We start from the raw sequence: 20716 nt of genomic DNA, 5'->3' as shown, positions 1-20716 counted from the left end.
ACAGTGTTCGTCCATTTTTAACTTTATTATGTATACATGTGGCCTGTGCATATAGATATTACACAAATTACGTCGGAAAAATATTTGTAAAGGGAAGCACCATGAACTCTCATTACATCCCTATAAAACTAAATCGGCCATGACCTAATACTGTATAATTAAAATACCTATCGTTCTTTGGCGGCAATTACTTAACAGAAATTATAAAAGCTATCAATATAACAGAAAAAAACGGAACACGAGATTGCGGGGGAAGGGGGGAAAACTGAGAGAGGGAATACGCAATGTGGGGAAAAAAGAGGAAAAAAGAAGAGGGAAAACTTTGCTCCCCGTGACATCGACAGGTGTTTTGTACCTGTTACCGATGGAAGGTGAGAGGCACTGCGCGAAATGTCCATCCAGTCCAATTTCCCTTTTAAAAATGCAAGGGAAAAAGGTCTATCAGTGCATTTGTGTATCTATGTAAACAGAAATATAAAATATCCTGTCACGTTACTGTTTGCTTGTTTGTTTTAATGTTGAGGTCGGGATGGAGGTCGGCCAGGAGGGTTTGGTAGGTGAGAGTGGGTTGGAGTGGGTGGGAACGGCCAGGTGGGCAAGGGCAGCTATGTTATTGATGTTCAAACGTACGAAAAATGGCAGTGGGACAAAATGTGGCTCGCATGAACTGAGCCTCCAATACATATAAATAATTCAACGGGGGAAAAATGGCTAAAGTTAGTTTTTTATGGAACGGAACCAAGTACGTTTGGAAGCGCAAAGGACAGAGATGCACGGCGAATTATAAGCAATTTATCCGCTCCATATTTCTTTCAACACGATGAATTGGATGAAACTACCTCTGCAAAATATATGAAAGCAGCACAAAAATATGTCTCTCCCTCCAGTCATATGAAAGAGCTAGAATTTATCGAAGCATTATTTCCAGTTAGAAGGAAAAAAATAGCAAGTTGAAATAAGCGTAGGATATCGAAAGGGAAACCAACAAAAAATAGAAAAAAAAAGTAGAAAATTGAAAACCAGAACATTTTAACACCTGACAACTTTATTAATATATATGTACGAATAAACATTTTCACATACAGTTTGACACGAGGTGAAAAATTCAGGTAAATTGTCATTGGGGTGAGAGACGCGACGGCACTTCCTGTCTCGTTAATAAAAGCAGGAACTGAGAGATAAAATGAATCGCGAGTCAAAATAAATGAGTAATTCGACATGAAAGACTTTGCTTAATGAGGCGCGGCGGGCGTGGACGATACCATTTGATTGTGTGTTTTTGATTACGTGATTTAATGTTATCGAGGTGTAAGTGATTTGGCGCTAGGTTAAAAGTAGGCGAGAGAGAGAGAGAGAGAGAGAGAGAGAGAGAGAGAGAGAGAGAGAGAGAGAGAGAGAGAGAGAAAGATACTGGCGCTCTCTCTCTCTCTCTCTCTCTCTCTCTCTCTCTCTCTCTCTCTCTCTCTCTCTCTCTCTCTCTCTCTCTCACACACACACACTACATCCTTGCTTGCTTACTGGTTATGTCTTTGTCTGTCACTTAGCAGGTTTAAGTTCGCACCGCCTTAATGTTTTCCCTGATGAGCAAGCAGTTACTGTCCGCTCGGAACATGAAGATGGGGTGTGTGGTGTGTGGAAGTGCAATAAATCAGGGTATATGAGGTCTAAGCTCTCTCCGGAAGGGTTATGGCTGGCGATCACGAGTCCATTACGTGATCCTCAAGACGGTGGGTGGCTGAATTGCGCCCGCTCGCGCGCGCGTGCGCGCATGCACGCACGCACTTGACCTTGCTAACTGTAGGTCTCCCCAGTTTCACGGCCTTGATGCACAAAACTCAACTTTTTCTCACCCCTATTTTGTTCACTCCCCCTATTGCAAGAGTTAAGCAGCACTCTCAATGTTTTTTTTTTTTTTTTATACTCGTATATATAATTTTTACTGGTGAGCTCTGGAACTCCCTGCCTGCTTCTGTATTTCTTCCGGTCGATGACTTCACTTCTCTTCGCAGGTTTCAAGACACTTCCCCACGTAACTTTGGATCTGCTTTTGCACTGACCTCTTTAGTGACCGGTACTCTCAGTTATACCTTTTTCCCATTTTTGTTGCCCTTCACCAAAGTCTTTCTTCCTTAAAATGAAGCCATGTACCTTTGTTTCTAGTAGTCTCTTGTATGTGCTTCTACCGAACACATTTTGAAAATCTATATATGATTTTGCTACACGATCTGAACGTGTTGTTACAAGAAGTCAAGTCTGCAGAAACGTGTCGTGTACATTATTCAAGCTGGATTATTCAGGAACTCGTGCAAGGGGTCAAGAATTTGTTTATTCCCACTTGGACAAAAAGTATTTTGTCAAAAAAGTATGATTTCTAATGTCATGTCTAGCAGGCGATAGTAATTTCAGCACTACAGACACCTTCCAAACCTTATCAAGTCACTAGTAGATTAAGTAAGACATTGTTATGCTGAACGAGTAGCTAGATGATTTATAACTTGTACAAAACGAAAAATATCACTCTTAACTTGACCAGATCTGCTACTGACGCCTGGAATAGTGTAACTGATGTCGTGGCAATGAAAGAGAAATTGGGTGATAATTCTCAGCATAGGTTATATTGATGTGTTCCCTAATGGCGGGCTATCTTGACTACTTTTCATACATACACCAAGAGCTTCCAGCCATATGAAAGATTCCACATTCTTTACAATAGGTATAAGGAGAGCAGTGACCCTCGCAATCTTGTAAATTATCGCCCGCCCATGTATATTGAATCCCATTTAGTTTATTTAAATAGCTGACGTCCCTTAGTATTGCGAGTCGTTAATTTACTATTCTCTGAGGCTGAGAATACGCGAAGTTGGAATTAAATGTTTGAGTGTTGCAGCAAAAACTTTCACTAATGCACTTCTAATTTAGTATTCTTCTCTCTTGGTCCTGTTTCTTTTCACTTTCATTTAGAGTTTTCGTTTCGCTTCTTTCTGTCTGTATATCAACTTCTACGTGTCCCAACTCTCTCTCTCTCTCTCTCTCTCTCTCTCTCTCTCTCTCTCTCTCTCTCTCTCTCTCTCTCTCTCTCTCTCTCTCTCTCTCTCTCTCTCTCTCTCTCTCTCTCTCTCTCTCTCTCTCTCTCTCTCTCTCTCTCTCTCTCTCTCTCTCTCGTTATTTCCCTTCATTTCTCTTTTCCTTTGCATCTTTATATTTTTACCTCATTTTCAGTTTCCTTCTCAACTAATCAGCAATTCCTCCCCTTCCTCATTTATTCCCTTCCCTGCCTTCGTCTCTCACTTTTGCTTTCATCTTGGTGGACGTAAGGCAGCTGATTACACGGGACTAAGTCGCAAGTAATTTGTAATTAAGATGGATAAAGACTAATGACTTATAATCAATTATCATGTGAACCTCGCAGAAAATTGAGCTCTTTGTGTGCGGAATGTGAAGGAAAAACAGAGAATGATTGTTTGAAATGCTCGTCCTTGTGTGTGTGTGTGTGTGTGTGTGTGTGTGTGTGTGTGTGTGTGTGTGTGTGTGTGTGTGTGTGTAAAACAGTCGAATTCGCATACATGAATAACACAGTGTCTAGATGAAAATACTTGAATGATGAATTATACTTAGCTGAAACATCTCGGTATAACCAGATAAAACATCCACACACACACTCAATAAAAAAAGGTAACCATCAAAAGGCAAAGAGATAATATACACTTTTGAAGGTGTTGGAGTTGGAAAATACTTTTATCCTCTGAATTAGCTGCTTCTCCACTGGTTCTTTTACCGAGCTTTTTTTTTGCTCTCTCTCTCTCTCTCTCTCTCTCTCTCTCTCTCTCTCTCTCTCTCTCTCTCTCTCTCTCTCTCTCTCTCTCTCTCTCTCTCTTTGCCACACCTTCCCCTCCTACCCTCTTCCATTCCTACATTCCTTTCTTTTTTTCTTTATTTTTCTCTCAGCCGTCGTCGTCGTCGTCGTCGTCCTCCTCCTCTTCCTCCTCCTCCTCTTCCTCCTCTACTTACTCGGGCACCTTCACCTCCTTCTCTTCTCATTATTCTTATTCTTTCTCTTAGTTAATTCTAATTCTTTTTCTGCCCGTTCTTCTCCTCCAACTACTATCACTATTACTGCTACTACTACTACTACTACTACTACTACTACTACTACTACTACTACTATTGCTGCTGCTGCTGCTGCTACTCTCCAGTAACAAAAAAAAACACGTCAGTTTTAAAGAAACAAAAGAATAAAGAAAAATGAGACTGAGAAAAATGAGACAAAATATTCAGTAAAGGTTAACAGAAGCAAATAATAAAAGAAATGAAAATTGATGAAAAACGAGAAAAATAAACAAATGGATGTAGAACGGAAGCGCATACCAATTACGTAAGGTAAAAAAAACTCATTATTTTCCTTTATTTTTTTCATATTTTTTTCTATTTATAAATAGTTTTCAGGTTAAGGTTCATGATCCAGAATGCTCGGGGATGCTCTCTCTCTCTCTCTCTCTCTCTCTCTCTCTCTCTCTCTCTCTCTCTCTCTCTCTCTCTCTCTCTCTCTCTCTCTCTCTCTCTCTCTCTCTCATCTTGCACGAAACAATGTTCTTAAATCAGGCTCGTGTAGTGGCGATTCTCTCTCTCTCTCTCTCTCTCTCTCTCTCTCTCTCTCTCTCTCTCTCTCTCTCTCTCTCTCTCTCTCTCTCTCTCTCTCTCTCTCGCTCATCTTGCGCGAAACAACATCCTTAAATCAGGGCCGCGTAGACACAAAAATAATATCTTGACGCAGTTCGTGTTTTTTACGGAATCTCTAATGCACAACCCCGCTCTAGTGCCGCACCATCATTATGCAAAGGAAGGTTTGTTTTTCTTATAATGCCTCGTTTTTTATTTACTCGAATGAATGTTTGGAAGCTTCGTTGAGTTCCCTTTTATTTTCCCTTCCTTTTTTCAACCTAATTTTCCAGGCAATATTCTGTATTGTTCTCCTGCACCATCCTTTTTTTTTCCCTTTCAAGTTAACTGGTGTTGTTTCTTTTCAATTTTTTTTATAATGTTTCCCTTTTTTCATCAAGTCGAATGGATGTCAGGAAGCTTCGTAGAACCTTCCTTTTTTCCCCATCATTTTTCTCCCATTTTCTCTGCAATATTCTGCTACATTTTCTTTTCTACGCCATGCCCTCATTTTTGCCCCTTCAACTGCCAGTGATTACTTTCCCCAACAATACACTGAAAAACTCATTCTCTTACTCATTCCCTTCCTCTTCAGCATCATCTACTCTTTTCCCCCTTCACGTTCCCGACATTCCCAGCATACACTCGCAGTATTACCTAAGTTTCCCTTCCCAGAGATCAAGGTTCTTTCGGCACGGTGCGTGGAGGTGAACAAGGCTCTCTAACAAGGGTAGATTAGGCTCATTAGCACCTCCACTGGCTGTTGACTACCTCATTATCACTTAAGGATGGTAATGAGTGTCCAAAGCTGCCGACCCGTATAGGTGCTTAGGCTCAGAGGAGGAGAAGGAGGAAGAGGAGGAAGAGGAGGAGGAGGAGGAGGAGGAGGAGGAGGAGGAGGAGGAGGAGGAGGAGGAATAAGACCATCGGATGGGGAAACAAGAGGAAGGAACACGAATAACAGAATGGTGATGAGGGAGAATATTATCATTTTACACACACACAAACAGACCCTCCCGCCCCTCGTTAGGTTTAAGCTGTATTTGTGTGAAGGAAAGGATAGTACAGTAAAATACTTCTCCCCGTCTACCCATTTGAGTTAAAAGTTGGCTCGAAAATATAAAGTAAGTAATAAGATAGAGTTTATGAAAATATACATATTAACTTTGTAGGCTTATTTATTTTTTATTTTATTTTTTTTCTGTAGCGTTGCGAAGAGGCAGTATGGAAATCGAGGGGAAGAGAAGGAACCGGGTAGAAAAACAGGTGAAGAAAAACAATGAGGAAGAGAAAGAGAAATAAGAGTCCGGCGAGGAGGAGAATAAAGAGCAGGAACAAAAGCAAGAGGTACGTAAAGCAAAGGAAAGGCGAAGGAAAACAAAGATGGAAGCTGACAAGGATAGAAAAGAAGATGAGATTAAAACAAAGATACCAGGAAAAAAAGGATAAAAGGATCAGGAAGAGAAAACCGGGATAAAAAAATGTCAGTCCGATGGAGAGAAATTTCGAAAAGAAGGAAATAACAATAAAAGACAGAAAAAAAGAGAGAAAGAAAGAAAACGGAGAGAGAGAGAGAGAGAGAGAGAGAGAGAGAGAGAGAGAGAGAGAGAGAGAGAGAGAGAGAGAGAGAGAGAGAGTAGGTGTGTGTGGACAGAAGAAAAATTGGTGGAAGAAAAGAATGGTGGAGAAAACGAGAAAAGAATGGCGGTAATAGACATGGTTTGGAGGGAAGGCGGAAGAAAAAGAAATAATTGCAGAAATGAAGGAAGGAAAAGGAAAAGATGATGGGATGGAAGTCACGATGAAAGAGAAAGGAAAGGATGATGATAAAAAAAGGATTGGAAGATGAGAGAGAGAGAGAGAGAGAGAGAGAGAGAGAGAGAGAGAGAGAGAGAGAGAGAGAGAGAGAGAGACACCGATATGAGGTTATTAATTTATGTTTCTCGGAATTTTGCCATCTCGTCTCTGACTGTGTAACTCTCTCTCTCTCTCTCTCTCTCTCTCTCTCTCTCTCTCTCTCTCTCTCTCTCTCTCTCTCTCTCCCTCTCCTTCTCTCTCTCTCTCTCTTTGACGCCAGTTCGCGGCTTCATTATCACAAACACACAAACACTCGCGTCCCATTCACGACTATATACGAGACGATTAGCAAAAAGCGCAACATTACGAGACGATCACTAAAATGCGCGACATTAAAAACTCGTTAGGCCGACTTTTGATTCAGAATTGGAGAGAAATTCTTCCATTATTCATAGTTTACGTTCATTCTGCATTTTTTCCATAATGCAGCAAAAGAAAGATTCACTTTAATGGGTCTTGATCCAACAAAAGAAAGAGAGAAGGATACGGTGGAGGAGGAGGAGGAGGAGGAGGAGGAGGAGGAGGAGGAGGAGGAGGAGGAGGAGGAGGAGGAGGAGGAGGAGGAGGAGGAGGAAGGAGGAGGAATAGAAACAGGAGGGCAACGAAACTTTAATAGTTTTCGATTATGTGTGGTGTGTGTGTGTGTGTGTGTGTGTGTGTGTGTGTGTGTGTGTGTGTGTGTGTGTGTGTGTGTGTGTGTGTGTGTGTGTGTGTGTGCTTGTGTTTGCTGTGTTTATGTGTTCTTGCTCTTGTAAACACGAACAGACTGACTGACTCTCTCTCTCTCTCTCTCTCTCTCTCTCTCTCTCTCTCTCTCTCTCTCTCTCTCTCTCTCTCTCTCTCTCTCTCTCTCTCAGACCGGGAGATGAGTCCACTGCAGCAGCATCTGTTAGCATTAAGCTGCATGCCCAGACTACTAGTCCTGCTCACAGTTTCTCCGGTGGCTAATCTTTGTGGGGATGGAAAGCAGCGGGAGAAAGAGAGTACAAGTAAAGTCTTCCTTATGTCAGCAGGAAGCCTCAGCCCTTAAGATTTACTCTCCCTTTCGCAGCTATACATGCGTGCCTTCAGTCCTCGGGTTAAATCAACACAGTCCGGCGGAGCATCTCAGCAGGAATACTTGTAACTCCACAAGGTCATATGTGGACTTCGCATCCTGGAACTACAAACAGCGAAGGATGCACACACTGAGGCAGCCTTCGGGACTGCTGTCTTGTAGATGTTAGAGAGGAAATGTATTACCATGAAATTCTAAATGATAAAAGCTTTGTGAGTAAGAGAGAAAAGTGAGTGAGAGAACAGGATCTCCCTTCAGCAGTGTGTGGGTGTACAATGCAAGTGTGAGTATGCATGTGGAACAGAACAGACAATTCATCGAGGCGCCAATGGATTGAACGCAAATTAAACTAGAAATGGAGATGAAATTCTACTTTCGTGTGTGTGTGTGTGTGTGTGTGTGTGTGTGTGTGTGTGTGTGTGTGTGTGTGTGTGTGTGTGTGTGTGTGTGTGTGTGTGTTCATCTTCACTAATTGTTCCCTTTGTCCTTGCATTTTTCTCGAGCGTTCTCTCTCTCTCTCTCTCTCTCTCTCTCTCTCTCTCTCTCTCTCTCTCTCTCTCTCTCTCTCTCTCTCTCTCTCTCAGGAGTAAAATGCGCCACACACTGGGCCTCGGCATGCGGAGAAGGGAGGGCAGTATCTTCCTTCAATAAACTCGCGCAACAAGCTTATAATATTCGTTAGGGGGAGGAATTCTGGTAATTAAACAGAGAGAGAGAGAGAGAGAGAGAGAGAGAGAGAGAGAGAGAGAGAGAGAGAGAGAGAGAGAGAGGGAGGGAGAGAAACGGAAAAGACTTCAAGAAAATGTTAAGATTTTCAGTTTGCATTTCACGCGTTTATGTATTCAAACATTAATATATTTTCCGTGTACATCTCTCTCTCTCTCTCTCTCTCTCTCTCTCTCTCTCTCTCTCTCTCTCTCTCTCTCTCTCTCTCCTTTTACGACAGGTATAATTAACAGTGGGTCAACAGGTGGAAGAGAGGAATGGGAGAGGGGAAAGGGGAGGGAGAGAGAGAGAGAGAGAGAGAGAGAGAGAGAGAGAGAGAGAGAGAGAGAGAGAGAGAGAGAGAGAGAGAGAGAGAGAGAGAGAGAGAGAGAGAGAGGGAAAAACGACGGAGGTGAAAAACATGAAATAAAGAAAATAGCTGGATGGAGGAAATTTCAAATAAATAAAAACGGTACTCTCATTTGTTACAGCCTGGAGAGAGAGAGAGAGAGAGAGAGAGAGAGAGAGAGAGAGAGAGAGAGAGAGAGAGAGAGAGAGAGAGAGAGAGAGAGAGAGAGAGAGAGAGAATGAGCATAAGTTTAAAAAAGTTGGCACTTAGCTAATGAACTTTCTAATGACATACAAACAAATTAGGAAAGACGAACTAATTAGTGATGTAAATGCAATAAATTAACATCAAAAAGAGAAAGAAGATGAAGGACGAACAAAAGACAAGCAATGAGACATGAAGAAAAAGGAGAAATTTTCAAAGTACGAGGGGATGTGGGCGATGAAAAGAAAGTAACAAAAAAAAAAACGGAAATAATTGGACGTACCACTTAATTATTGCTGGAGTGTTGGCGAGGTAGCGTCTAATTATCAATCGCCTCACGATCCAACGACTCACCACCTGATTAATTAGAGCAATGGGTCACTCAGGTGCGTCAGGTGGCAGGTGAGTAAGTGCAGCTAATTACCCCCTTGTTAATTAAGTCATATATCAATCACGTGGCTATATCGACAGGAATGAACAGATGACACTTACTTATTCACCTGACGGGAATGTTCGAGTGTTTGTGCAGTGTACCAATAAGTGTCAATGGTGATCTAGCCAGGCAATTGCAGATAGGTTAGGAATAGTGATATTATAAGGATTTGGAGGAAGAAAATAAGCATTAATGATATTTTGACATAAGGAGATAAGAATAAAAACACTTGGAAAAGATAAATTATAAAACTATGTATGAAACAGGAATACAATAAAGAATGCAACTTACAAATAGAACTGAAAGGAAAGACAATGAATACAATAAAGAATAAAATTTACAAATAAAACTAAAAGTAAAAACTATTCTGGACAAAGCCGATATGAAGAAAAATATACTTGTGAGTGAAGATAAGATTTAGAGGAAAAATTATGATACTATAAGAAATTCAAGGAAGAGAATGACTGAGTAGATCGTGTAGGATAATTTTCAGAAGTTAAAATGTAGCGTCGTAGTCGTGGCGATAAGACAAGTCACCTTTACCGGTCTACCTCAATCAAGTGCCCCGGGGCCGCCACTCACCTGGACACAGCTGGGCCCTCGCGGTGATTACAATGGGTGCTGAGCAATAAAATTAATGAAGCGTTCACGGGGCCTTTCAATTTCTGCAACTTTATTAGGTGTGGAGCGGAATTCTTCTGTTGTTTGTCTCTTTGTTGGAGCTCCATGAATGTCATTTTTAATCGTTGTCTTTCTTTCCTTTATCACAAGGTTTCGCTCCCTCTCGCAGGGTTGTGAGCGATCCTTTTCGAGCCTCACAGGACAAGCGCGTGATTAATTATTTACTTTGTCATCACTGATTCATTTAATGGATAAATTTGTTAATTACTTTGATTGCCTATAATATTACTCTAACAGGATTTAAGGGAAATACAATTAACTGCCGTGTATTCCAAAGGGCATTTATATTTTATTGTGAGAAGGAAAAAAGACTTACATTCAATACTATTTTGTCTGATGTACACTCACTAACTAATGAAATAAGAAAATATAATTAACTTCAATTAATTCTAAAAGTGAGTTTATATGCAATGAAAAAAAAAGTGAAAGTAAATTCAGTACTTACTAGATATTTGCTCAACAAGACAGAATAAAAAACAAAAAAAACATGTAGGTATTCCGTCCACGCTTCAAGATTCTCATTCGGATGGACGCCTCCACCACTGTAACGTGTGAGCGGCGCGGACTCCAAACAGGCCCGCACTAACAAAGGACTAACTAACGAACACTGACTCCCTGCCTCGTATATTCACCTGAAGCTCACTCCTCGCAAAGCAGGTGGAAGCACTTACGAATTTCTAAACAAAAAGAAACCCACCACCTGCACCAGCTCCTCCACAGCAAAAATGTGGGAGAGGGAGAGGGAGGGAGAGGGAAAAAAAAGCATTACTCCACTTACATTAAGAGGCTGGCGGGACCACCTCCTCTAGAATAAAAGTGAAACGAGAGAGAGAGAGAGAGAGAGAGAGAGAGAGAGAGAGAGAGAGAGAGAGAGAGAGAGAGAGAGAGAGAGAGAGAGAGAGAGAGAGAGAGAGAGAGAGAGGCTCTTTCCTTACCCAGCACATTGGCTAGAATGGCTAAAATTTTCAGTCCACTTACATTAAGAGACTAATATTACCATGTTCTTTTAAAATAAAAAAAAATAAATGAGTATAAAGAAAAGAAAATATCTTCTAACGCAGCGCGCCGTATGGACTAATCACCTAGATTGCATTAAGAGACGCGTCATCAGCCTTCTGGGAATGGAAAAAGTCCAGATGAAAGAGACAAACAAATCTGAATTCGTAGAACAATACATTGCAGGACTTGCATGATCATCTTTCAGGAATAAAGAAGAGAGATATATAAGGGAACATGCAGACTTGTAAAACAACAGGTTAGTAGACAGCCGTGCTTAGCTCACAGGTGGTAAAAAATAAAGGCTGAAAAAGAAATATGCCGGAACTACATTTCTAACCTAACACGGTGAGACACTTGTGATGATGACATAATTATAAAATAAACCATGCAAAAGAGGATAACACAAATCCATCCATCCCGGAACAGATTAAGAAGCCTACATGATGTGTTCCCTGGAAACAGAAAATGTTAAATGGTAAAAGGAGGCAAATGGAATTACACCCCTAGCACAACACGCTGACTAGAATTATCACGTCGTTTACATCACGGGCCTGGCAGGGACGTGGGCCGCCTTTAGTCTCCGCGGCGCCGCTGTAACACGATGAAGATTAGAGTTAAGTAGGATGCTGCGTATACACGGCCGATTTAGGAGCCTCCCCTGGCCTTTAGCAGGGCGGGGAGGCTACGTTTGCTGACCTCTGGGGCCGATCCGGAGGTAATGGAGTGTGTGCGTCAGTGAAACAGATTCGACGCTGTAACGTGGATTCTCGCTTTTGCGGATGAGACGGAATGTGAAGTGAACCTAAATTTTGGGAGGTGAGGATGTCAAGTGCACATGCGGAAACGTTTCAGGGAGAGAAATTTGCATGTATAACTGCGCCAAGACTTCCAGGTGAGGTTAATTATAGAGGAAGGCTTGGCTAGAGTAGGATTTAGGCATGATCCACGAGGTTTAAATTACCTGCCACTGTGAGCCACGCGCTGCCACCATTTGTTGTGACACCGTAGTGAGTGAAGTTATTACCGGAAGTGGCTGACCTCGTCGAACTAAGTGAAAAAATACGCAAATATCACTTAAATATTGGAGTTTCACTAAATAGAAAAATAAAAAAAATATGTGTCAAAGGCATACCGCTGCGATCTTTTACATTTTGATTACAAGTCAACATTCAAATCAAAGTTATATTGGACGTTTTCAATCCCTATCGACAAAGATGAGATAAATTACTAACTGACACTTGCACGTAAACCTTCCATTGCCGATACTGACATGAAATATTACGTGTGATTCATACAACACAGCACGCTTCCAAGAATAGAATTACATAGGATTGCTGTCCGGTGCTGATTACGTGTCCTTTGTCAGACACGCAGCCACGCCATTAGTAATCTCACAATGCTGATGAATGTCTGTTTGCATGCGTCATTTGGACACTACCTACAAAAACATCAATACAAAGCAAAAATACTAATAAGGCGAACAATGGCGACATAATCATCAATGTAAAACCTCATGTATGGAGTGAATGCTCGTCGGGATGACTCATGTGAAAATTATCAGCACAATACATCAATGCAGAGGAAAATTATCAATATGTCGCACTAGATCGCGATACTGCTAGAACGAATGGCTAAAAATGCAGAATATTATCAAGAGCAAACGTTAAATATACAAAAGAATTATAAAAGTGAATTTTGTACTATGGGTACTCTCCATCATTTATATGAAAATACAAAGTACGATGATGAAGAAATATCATTGTACTTATTTGAAATAGTTATTATAAAAACGGAATCGTACTCTCATAACAATGCATATATATCTTTCTCTGGGTCACTGCGCTCTGCACATTCACATAAAAGGTATTTTTCATATAATGCGCAGTCTAAAATGAGAGAGAGAGAGAGAGAGAGAGAGAGAGAGAGAGAGAGAGAGAGAGAGAGAGAGAGAGAGAGAGAGAGAGAGAGAGAGAGAGAGAGAGAAAAATTATCTAAACGGCAGAAATTTAATCTTTTAGTAAACTCGCTATATGTAGAAAGAAAATCAGTCACTGGATAAAGAAAAGCAGGAAAACGCGTCTTAACAATGACTCCCAGAACTGATTGCGAAATGTTCTACTTGGCGGCAAAGAAAAATGCTGTGATGGAAGATTTTTTTTTCAAACGTTTCTTTTACGAAGCCAATGAAGCTAAAAGGGAAAACCAAAAACTGATGATAAAGAGGAGGAGGAGGAGGAGGAGGAGGAGGAGGAGGAGGAGGGTATCTTTTTCAGAGTCTCCCGGGAAAATGGGACGGAATATTGGAGAAACAAACATCACACAAAAGGAAAAGGAAAAGACGAAAAATGGAATGGAGAAGATCTGAGATGGAAGATGAACCAAAGGCTCCATGTTACCCAAACACTGCATGCGTGAGCCGCGCGCCTTGTCCTTCGTCCCATCAAGATAAAAATAAAAATAAAAAAATGAATAGACTAATAAATAAATAAATAAATAAGTATATATATATATATATATATATATATATATATATATATATATATATATATATATATATATATATATATATATATATATATATATATATATATATATATATATATATATATATATATATATATATATATATATATATATATATATATATATATATATATATATATATACATACAATTAGATAAATCATTAAATAAATAAATAATAAAAAAATTGAGGTTAATATAGAATAAAATTAAATAGAAGTGAGGTGCTATCTTCAACAGCACGAACGATGAAATGGGAGGAAATGAAAGCTTTTCGAAACAAAACAGATGCTGGAAATGCCAGAAACGAATTTGCTTTCATTTCTGTTTTAACATATACACTGCACCGCGATATATCTGAATGCTTAAGTGGCTTTCACAACTACCTTACGCTAAAGTTACCGCTTAAACTTTTCACCGTCACGGGAGGGAGACTCAACGAGCTTTGTCACACACTGCCAGGAGGGAAATAACAGTGAAAACAGAGGATTTCCATTGGATCTTTTTCGTGACTTCCACCTCCAAATTTCAGGCACATTCATCCCACCTACATTTCTTGTCAAATCCATCGACTGTTAAATATTTACTGATATTTTTTTTTCCGGCACATGCGTTATCTGCTATTTCAACGATTTCCCTTTGAATATATTGATTATTGCGTCACTTTCACTACAAGGGAAAAAAGTTAGTGAAAAATTCATCACAAACTTAACATTTCCCTTCTATGTCAAAAACACTGACATGAGAGACGGACTGATGGACACATGAGAGGGCAGCACTACCATCAGTCAAGGCCAAATGGTGGTTCACAAAGTAACACACATTTAGTACCTGAAAAATCACTCATTACGAATTAATATCTCGAGATTAAAATTTGCCTCCTCTTTTCTTTACATATAATTTGCTATAATTCTCATGCCGGTGGATACATTTCCTTTCACTCTTTGTACTAACAAAAAATATGGAAAAAGATCACCAGTGAATACAGTTCTTTCAGTCTTCGTAATTGCAAGAATGACTACAGTAAAATCCCTCTTATCCGGCATCAACGGGACTGCCGACATGCCGGATACTTGAATATTGCCGGATACTTGAATAGAAGTGAAATTATGTCCACAATCACCATCCTACACTCACGCATCTTACCATAACAAAGATCAGCTGAACTTAATCAGCAGCTGATCTGATCAGCTGCTTAAGTGTAAGCACAACACGCTTCCTCTTTTCTACAACTTTAGGCATGATGAAGGCGTCAGGCGATAAACAGTGCACACGCGGGACTGAGTCACTGAGTAAACACAGTGCAGTGGGCCGCGGGTGGCGCGAAGCAGTGCGCTCTGGTGGCGAGGGGACAAAGTATGCCTCGCGCAGGAATTTTAATCGATTTTATGAGTACACATAGATTTTTTTATTGATTTTAAGGCTCGGGGAAAAATGTGCTGGATACTTGAAGCTGCCGGATACTCGAATGCCAGATGAGAGGGATTTTACTGTATTAACTTCATTCAGTGATTTCTCTAATTTCCGAGTATCAGTGAATGAAGAAGGTAAATATGAAAGGAGACAGACAGAGCGACATCAACAACACATCTTCAGGTATTCGTGTTTCGAAGTATTTTTAATGACAAGAATAGACAGAGGAAGAGAAGAAGAGAGTGAAAAAGAACCCTTCTGCGAACTTCACCTAAAAATGTTCTTCTTTTTAAGGTACAAGTAGGAATTCAAACACGCATCTTCAGCAAGGTACAAGAATAAAAGGGAAGGGAAAACATCTTCGGAAATTCAGTGCTCAAATTTCATTGTTAGTTTTATTTTCAGCAATACTTGTACTGGGTTATACGGTCTTGTTGAAAATTGTGCTCAAGTTACCATATGCGTCTATCGTGCTCGTAGTACTAGTAGTAGTAGTAGTAGTAGTAGTAGTAGTAGAGAAAGAATTTTGTTCCTTATTTTTTACTTCCATGTTCTTTTTACATCTTTTTCCTTCCTTTCCTGTTTCCTTCCTTTCTTCCTTCGCTCATTCCACGAAGAAGTGAATGAGAAAGAGGGAGACTGGAACCAGGAGTAGGAGGAAGAGGAGGACGACGAGAACAGGAACAAGATCAAGGAGAAAGAAGAAAGGCAGGAAGAAAGGAGGAAAAGGAAGAAGGGCCAATCACACAGCGTCTAATCCAGGCCTCGGGGTGTTGCCATCTCGCCTGTCGGGGTTTACTGTTGTGTGTTGCTATTAAGGTTGTTTTCAGGCCCCGCCAGTCCCCGCTCGCCATCACGAGAGGCGGGATGCGTCCTCTCGCTTCAGTAAATATCTATATGCAGTAAAATTTTAAAGTGTACTCGCGAAAAGACTCGTAAAATGTTTCAATACTCGTCCTGAATAAAACAGAAAACTCTTATTTAAGGTTATGACTTAAAGAAGAACGTGTGAGTTTTTCCATACTTTTCAAAATCAAACTTGTTTTATCGAGTCGTCTGTCTGTTTGTCTGTGCTTCTCCTTTTAACTATTTTTTCCTTCTCTCTTATTGTGAATCTAAAATGAGTCCAATTTCCTCTTTCATTGTGAGTCTAAAATAGTTCTTTTATCAAGAGTACCCAAGTCAGCTTTGAGTTAATGCTCTATCAGCTCTGAGATATCTGTGCATCGCTGTTCCAATAATGCCCTCGGATTTTTCCTTTCTCTCTCTTACTAACGCTGTACAGTCATAGTCTTTTATCTTTTCTTTTACTCATTATAAACATAATACTAGAGGTGAAATAACACAGGGAAAAATCACAAAGCAATTTTACGTTTTCATTTTGTTTTAATTGTGTCTCTCTCACTCCTTCCCTGTAGACTTCGAGGACTTGTCTCCACGTTCTCCTAGGATTTATCTTATTCCTCTTCGCTCGCTTTCTACTTCTCGCATCGGTTAAAACTTTTCCTCCTTCCTCTTTCTCCTCCAGTACCGCTATATTTCTGCCACCTTCTCTTCTCTTCCACTTTCTCTTCTCTTCTTAATTTCTTTTCTTTTCTTTTTTCTTCAATCTCCTTCTCTTCCTCTTCTTCTTTTTCCTCTTCCTCCTCCTCCTCCTCCTCCTCTTCCTACCACCAGGTGTCAGAGATGTGTCCTAGTCGGTTTTTTCTGGAGTTAAAGGAGACAAACTGAAGACGATAAGAGCGAAATCTTAACTTTTGCGAAACCTTCACAATCTGATATCGAGGTATTTGGATTAAAACTTTACTTTAGTCAGTAGTAGTAGTAGTAGTAGTAGTAGTAGTAGTAGTAGTAGTAGTAGTAGTAGTAGCAGCAGTAGTAGTAGTAGTTGTAGTAGTAGTTGTAGTAGTAGTTGTTGTAATAGCAGTAGTACAGTGTGTGTGTGTGTGTGTGTGTGTGTGTGTGTGTGTGTGTGTGTGTGTGTGTGTGTGTGTGTGTGTGTGTGTGTTTAGATGGAAAGATGGTTGAAGAAGAAAAAAACAAAGAAAAAAAGACCAAAAAAACGAAATAAAATAACATTAACGATATTCAGAACGTAAATGAAGACACTAAAAACAAACCAAAAAAGAGAATAAGGAAATAAAAACAAAACAAATAAAAAACAAATGAAAAAGAGCAACAATAAACGAAAAAGAAAAATCACATCTATAAATAAAAAGAATATTTGAAATCGAAAACAAAACGAAACTTCTACACCAATACTACTACTACTACTACCACTACCACAACCACCACCATCACTACATCACCCATGACCTGTATCTCCACCACCACCACCACTAACACCACCACCGGTACCACATCACCTCTGCGTGCGGCGAAGCGTCTCCCTCGAAGAGAAACACAAAGGAACACAATATTAGAAAGCACTTTCCTTCCTCCTGAGTGCTTTGCTTTGTGTTCTTTGAATCCAGGAATAGAGGAGTGTTGTGGGAGGAAGAATGGAGGAAGGAAGGAGGGGAAAAGTGGAGGAGAATTACATGGGATTACATAAAGTACAGGTAATAGAAAGCCCAGTGGTCCATGATTATATTACCTGCTTACTACATCTTCATATATGTAATTACTGGTGTGAGGAAAACCTAGACAAAAAAGGAGGAGGAGGAGGAGGAGAATGTGTGAGCATGCCGTAGAGGAGGCTAGGCTGTAGGTTGGAGGCTGCCTGCTTTCTTGCTTGTTTGCTGCTTGGATAGTAAAGTAAAGGGAAAGAAGAGTAAATGCATCAAGGGTAGAATAGATTGGGTGAAAAAAGTAAAGACTGCCGACTTTGAAAAGCATATAGACATTTCACACTGATTATTTTTTAGGTAACTGTTTGACATTTCTCGATCGTATACATCAGTTATTTGTCATTTACTTTTTTTGTGTGAAAGTTGTGTGTCTTGTCTTGGGTACCACTGTTTTTTTTTGGCTTGATATAGTTTGCATGTATGTACGCATATTTTAATTCTTACCATGTCGTCTCCCATTCTTACTGGTCTTTCAGAAAAGGGTAACCGTTATCTTGTTTTGAAGCTGAGGTGCAGGGCGATACAGAGGGTGCTAAACAAGATACCCATGAGGGGCGCAAAGTGGAAGTTAGGACAGAGAGAATGAAAGGAAGTGTGCAAGAAAGAGTGCGGCTGTGAGAGAAGAGAACAACCCCTCCTGTGGGTGCTCAATAATTATCAACTTTCATAGCACTTCTGATCATAATATTTCACTGGGAACTTTGTCTATGTGGGCGGTGGTGGTGGCGGCGGTGGTGGTGGTGAAGGTGGTGGTAGAAGTTCAGAGGAATTTACACATATCAAGAGACGATATTTTTTCCTTCAGCTCGATTTACTACAACTCTGACGTCTTATCTGAGCTGCCTGTCTACCAGAAAGATCTTAGCATAGATGGTTGTTACTACTACTACTGCTACTAGTTTCAGTCTTTGTAGTTGTCTCTCTCTCTCTCTCTCTCTCTCTCTCTCTCTCTCTCTCTCTCTCTCTCTCTCTCTCTCTCTCTCTCTCTCTCTCTCTCTCTCTCTCTCTCTCTCTCTCCATCGGGCATAACACCTAACCTCGCTCTGCCATCTTTCCTTCACCTCATGACGCAGACAAGAGCACAGCATAAACATTCGACGAACATCAACACTGCAACATTCGGAATAAAATAACCCAGAGAGACTTTCACAGCAGATAAGTTCATGCGGGAGGAATCTTCATCTCGGGAATCTAAAGTCAACATTATTCTTACCGCAGCTAAAACAATGGTGGAAATCCTCATGTTTGAAATAATAATGTGCCCCCGTGGTTGAATTAACGAATATCTGATCTATTCTTTAAAACGTATTGAATATAATAGAGGTTGGTTATGAATTCAGTGCTCTAATATAACTGATTTCATGAATATTACCTATCAGTAAAAGCAGGTGAATAGAAAGTGGAAAGGTGTTTCATATACATTCTCTCTCTCTCTCTCTCTCTCTCTCTCTCTCTCTCTCTCTCTCTCTCTCTCTCTCTCTCTCTCTCTCTCTCAAGTAAGCAAACATTCTTTAAAAACAAAATAAATAAACAAATATCCTCATTACCCTCCTCTTTCGTTGTTAGTGCCTGTCCTTTTCTCAGTTCCTGTCTCAATTCCTGACTCAGTTCCTGTCTCTATCTTAATTCCTGTCATTCCTGTCTCCTATTCAAAATGACAAATGTCTCAATTCCTGCATATAACAATAAAACATAATTTTCGTTTATCTATTGGAGATATCAGTCAATGTCAATTCAATGTATAAAAAAAGTCTGATAATGTCTGAACCATGAATAGAGACAAGTAGAAGATCCGAGAGAAAGGCCGGAGGATACAATCAATTGAATTAAAAAAACGTATACACGGAAATGCCACCCATTCAGAGATATAAAAGGATCCGTGCAATTTTCAGGGGAATCTCATAAATCTCATTGGGAAGGTGAACTTTTATAGGGCAGAGCCTGTAAACTGGATTCCGTAACCTGGACTCGGCCACACAAAGACTTCAAAAACTCCACCGTTCAAAGCCACAGCAGCCATAAGCCACGTATAATGATACACCAGGACTGGTCTGGCCCACTATATTTCCTGGATAACATGATAAAAAGAGGTGAAATATCTTCCTTCCAAGATAACAAGGACTTTCTGCTTCACTTCAGTCCTGTGCTCGACGACGCGAAGGATAAAGGAGGGAACGAGGTGAAAAATGTACTTGTTAGTCAGACAGTTGGTCAATTAGTGAGATTGTATATTAGTTAACAATTTAGTTGTGTAATCAGTTAGTTATTCAATTATTCATTCAGTTAGTTATTCAATTACTCATTCGGTCATTCATTCATTCATTCAGTCAGTCAGTCAACTTATTTATCTATTTAGTTAATTAGTTACTTGGTTACTTAGCTAGTTACTTAAGAGTACAATACTACTTCCCTCAAACTTCCCTACGAGGCCCATCCTTCTCCACCTAATGGGTCTGCCTTTCTTCCCTCTAAAACTTTTCTTTCTTTTCCTTTTCTTAAACGTTTGTCTTCTCGTTAGTGATAAGTATTCCAATCACCAGTATTCTCTCTTCACACATTTTCCTTCTTTTAGTTTTCTTTTAAAAGTTCCAAGAAAATATTACGTAATGGAAACAGTAAGAAAGATTTGCCAGCAGCCCAGATTACAATGAAAAATAATCTGAGTTACTAAAAATATGAAATAAAGTACTACACACATTACTAGTATGTGTGAGACTGTGTACTAAGCCTAACCATACCAATTACAATATGCTTACACGCTAAAAATTGAAGTTTATTTGAGGACAAGAGCTTTTAGTGTTGAAATACAAATGTTTCGCCACAATCGCGTGTGAGATGAGATTAAAAGATTTCGGTTTATTGTACTGCAAATAAAAAAGCGAGGACAGCTAATCCTGCAAAATGTTTTCCAGAGTAATAAGTTTTTTTTGTAGGATACGAAGCCCAATAACTATTTTCACCCGACCGCCAAAAAAAAAAATAAATAAATAAATAAATAAATAAAAAAATATATAAAAATAAAACTGGAAAAAATAGAAAACGTAAAAATGCGAGCGAAAAGGGAAACAGGAATGAAATTTTAACATCGGGAAGTGAGTTTATCCAGCGTGTATGAAATAATTTCCTTTTAAACCTGGTAATGTTATGAGACCGGGGGCCGTGCATCATGCTCACCGGGGCGGGATGTAGCACTGTAATGCTGTTAGCGCGATAAAGAAGCAGCCTTGACCTCCGGAAAAGGTTGAATCAATACCACTTCCGTAATCACCC

The 20716-nt window shown here is 39.9% G+C and overlaps 1 protein-coding gene across 23 annotated transcripts in view; it reads right to left on the bottom strand.

Moving 5' to 3' along the window:
* LOC135115862 (probable G-protein coupled receptor 45) overlaps positions 1 to 20716 on the bottom strand; it is a 313244-nt gene that overhangs the window by 54702 nt on the left and 237826 nt on the right. For 9 of the 23 annotated variants that reach the window (XM_064032905.1, XM_064032904.1, XM_064032912.1 and 6 more), the window contains one exon: positions 9112 to 9185. The exons of the other annotated variants lie outside the window; for them this stretch is intronic. The gene's annotated coding sequence lies outside the window, so the exon portion shown is untranslated. The remainder of the gene's footprint in view (positions 1 to 9111; positions 9186 to 20716) is intronic. 23 annotated transcript variants of the gene reach the window in all.

This window comes from Scylla paramamosain, chromosome 30, assembly GCF_035594125.1.
Source record: "Scylla paramamosain isolate STU-SP2022 chromosome 30, ASM3559412v1, whole genome shotgun sequence".
NCBI lineage: Eukaryota > Metazoa > Arthropoda > Malacostraca > Decapoda > Portunidae > Scylla > Scylla paramamosain.
The sequence above is the reverse complement of the archived record's forward strand: the minus strand, read 5'-3'. Positions and strand labels throughout refer to the sequence as shown.